The sequence below is a fragment of the Hordeum vulgare genome, chromosome 6H (assembly GCF_904849725.1).
Source record: "Hordeum vulgare subsp. vulgare chromosome 6H, MorexV3_pseudomolecules_assembly, whole genome shotgun sequence".
NCBI lineage: Eukaryota > Viridiplantae > Streptophyta > Magnoliopsida > Poales > Poaceae > Hordeum > Hordeum vulgare.
Genome location: NC_058523.1, coordinates 61,507,195 through 61,511,020, shown reverse-complemented (window position 1 = coordinate 61,511,020; position 3,826 = coordinate 61,507,195).

Sequence of the window (3,826 nt, the reverse complement as noted above, 5' to 3'; positions counted from 1 at the left end):
TTCTACGCTTATCTTTACATTTAGCTCAAAGGGTCTTCTACATCCTCTCAGTTGCATAGCACCAACGATCTTGCACGGGCCCACCCAATCTTGCCTCGGTCGGTAGATGTAAAATCAAATGCTGCATTGGATTAAAGAAGCGCGGTGGAAAGATCTTCTCTAACTTGCACAACAACTCCGGTGCAAACTCCTCCATGTCTTCTACCACGCCAGGCGACAATTCTTTCGCACAAAGAACACGGAAGAAATAGCTCAGCTCCGCCAGTACTAGCCATTCATCCTCAGGAATAAAGCCACGTAACATCACCGGCATTACCCGCTCTAGCCATATGTGCCAATCATGACTCTTGAGACCAAAGATATTTAATTTTTCAAGACTCGCTCCCCTCTTTAGATCTGTTGCATACCCATCGGGGAACATCAAGTGCATTTTGACCCACAAGATAATTTCCCTCATAGCTGGCCTTCCAAGATTGAACCAGGCCTTTGGCTTCGACCACTTCTGCTTTCCTTTGCCTTCTCGCATGTTTTGTAACGGTCTATTACATAGTGTCTCTTGATCGACTCTAGCCTTAATATTATCCTTTGTCTTCCCATCTATGTCGAACAATGTACCAAAAATAGCCTCTCCGATATTCTTTTCAGTGTGCATCATGTCGATATTGTGTGGAAGAAGGAGGTCTTTGAAGTAAGGCAGATCCCAGAAGCATGGCTTGTGAGTCCAGGCATGTTTTGAATTATACCCCTTGAAATACCCTGGACGCTCTGGATCAGGCTCGAGGGCGTTTAACTGATCCAGGATCTGTTGGCCTGTGAATGCAGGTGGTGCCAAGTTTTTGACAACTTTACCTTTGGTAAAGTTCTTCTTGTCTTTTCTGAACTGATGGTTAGGATCCAGGAACTGTCTATGCAAGTCAAAGCAAGAATACTTCCGACCCTCCTGCAACCAATGAAACTGAAGAGTTGCCTTGCATTGGGGGCACGGGAACCTTCCATGCACACACCATCCAGAGAATAGCGCATACGCTCGCAAGTCATGCATAGAGTACATGTACCACACATGTATTTTGAAGTTTTCTTTTCTAGCGGCATCGTATGTCTTGACCCCATTTTCCCAAGCTTCTTCCAATTCATCCTTAAGCGGTTGCAGGTACACATTCATATTCTTCCCCGGATAATTGGGCCCTGGAATTATCAACGTCAGAAATATGTTCTTTCTTTGCATAATCTGCCCGGGGGGGAGATTGAGTGGAATGACAAATACAGGCCAACAACTGTATTGGGTTGCCGTCATGCCGAAGGGATTAAAACCATCCGTGGCGGCGCAGACCCGAGGATTCCTTGGATCTGCCGCTTTATCCTGATGCAATCCATCGAAATGTTTCCATGCTTCCCCATCCGATGTGTGTACCATCATCTTATTCCCATCCGCATCTAGTTCGGTTCTTTTGCCCAATTTGTGCCATGTCATCTGTCTGGCTGTCTCTTCGACCATGAAAAGAAGTTGAAGTCTTGGTACGATTGGCATATACCAAAGACCACTAACTGCGATTTTGGTCTGCCTCTTCTCACCCATACCGTTGTCTACCACAAGATACCTGCAAGACTCGCAATTGGGACAATAGTCCAAGTGTGCATACTCCTTCCTAAATAAGACACATCCTTTCTCACATGCATCTATCTTCTCATAGGGCATCTTAAGTACACGAAGTATTTTGTCCGACTGGTATAGGTTTGCAGGCATGACATGGCCTTTGGGTAGGAAACATCCAAATAGTGTCATCATCGCGTCGTAGCATTCTCTTCCCAAGTTGAACTGAGCCTTCAGAGCCATTACTTGTGCAATTGCATCCAGCTGACACAGCTCAGTGTGCTCATGGAGAGGACGTTTTGAAGACTCCAACATTTCATAAAAGGCCTTTGCAGATTCCTCCATCTCATCTTCCGAATCCCGAGCATCATCAAAGTCTTACACCATGTCTTCGATCCCAGTACCATGCTCGTCCGTGCGACGACGGACCACCTCAGCTCTTGTGCGTTGACTCGCCATGAAATGTTCACACCGTATAATTAGGCTTAAAACCCCTCCTCTGCAGGTGTTTAATCATTACAGCCTCTGTCGTCTTTTTATAGTTGTCGCATCCAGGACAGGGGCAATAGTTTCTTTCCTGGCCATTTGCGAATGTGGCTTTCACAAATTCCTTTGTTCTTAAAAACCATTCTTTCGTCATCTCTTTCTGACTAGGGTGATCAGTATACATCCACGCATGATCACTCATCTTGCGTAGCTACTAAAGACAGAAGAAATATATTTATATATAATTTAGCATTTATATTCATCGGTTAATCAGGTTCGCCATTTTTATTACGTCCAGGCAACCTACACGCTAATTGGTAAAGATAGGTCCTAAACCAACCTGAGTATGTGTAGATTGGGTTCGTTTTCCCATGCTCTGCTCCGGATCCAACACAAAATTTCGGCAGCACCTCCCCGCTGTTCTCCTGATACACGTCTCCGCAATAAACAGAGAGGATGTGCATCCAGAGAACAACAGGGAGGCACTAACAAAATTCCGCATCGGATTCAAAGCACAGCATACGGGAAAACGAACCCAATCTACACATACTCGGGCTGTCCATGGATAATGTTGGACAATTCAAAAGGATGGCGGTTATAAATATGCAAAGACATGCATATTTATAGATGTCGCCCTTTCGAATGGGAGACGCATACTGGTCACGCATACTGATAAATTAATTGAATTACCTAAATCTAGAAAGTTTCATCCGGAAACTGAGACACAGTAAATGAAGGGGCGGGGAGGAGATGAAATTTGTACTGACCCACGAATGTAGGGGCGGAGCTCGAACAACACACTGGCAGGTCTTCGCACAGCAGACCTCACAGCGACGAGACAACTATCACATGTAAATCCACCCAATCAACACAAATATTCCAATTATGTCATTTTAGAGGAAAACAAGCTAAGTATATAATATTCGTGAGCTAACCAAGGTTCTTATGCCATTTTGAGGTTATTATGGCATTTTGGAGCTAAATGAGCTAATTATGTCATTGTTGCAGAAATTAAAGCAAGGATAATATGAAAGAGGAGAATAAAGAGGAGGAGGAGGAGAAGAAGAAGAAATCAAGAAGAAGGAGGAGAAGGAGGAGAAGGAGGAGAAGGACTAGAAGGTCCTTGGCCTTCTCCTCCTCCTCCTCCTCCTCCTCCTCCTCCTTCTTCTCTTCTTCTTCTTCTTCTATCTTCTCATTTTGCCTATTTCTTCTCCTCTTCTCCTCTTGTTGTACCTAAATTACCTAATTATGTCTTTTTTGAGCTAAATGCGCTAATTATCCCATTTTAGAGGAAAACTAGCTAAGTATATAATATTACTGAGCTAACCGAGGTTCTTATGCCATTTTGAACTTATTATGGTATTTTGGAGCTAAATGGGCTAATTATGTCATTGTTGGGTTAATTAAAGCAAGGATAATATGAAAGAGGAGAAGAAAGAGGAGGAGGAGGAGAAGAAGAAGAAATCAAGAAGGAGGAGGAGGAGAAGGATAGAAGGTCCTTGGCCTTCTCCTCCTCGTCCTCCTCCTCCTCCTTCTCCTTCTTCTCTTCTTCTCTTCTTCTTCTTCTTCTTTCTTTTCATTTTGCCTATTTCTTCTCCTCTTCTCCTCTTGTTGGAGCTAAATTACCTAATTATGTCTTTTTCGAGCTAAATGGGCTAATTATCCCATTTTAGAGAGAAACAAGATAAGTATATAATATTAATGAGCAAACCAAGGTTCTTATGCCATTTTAGGCTTATTATTGTATTT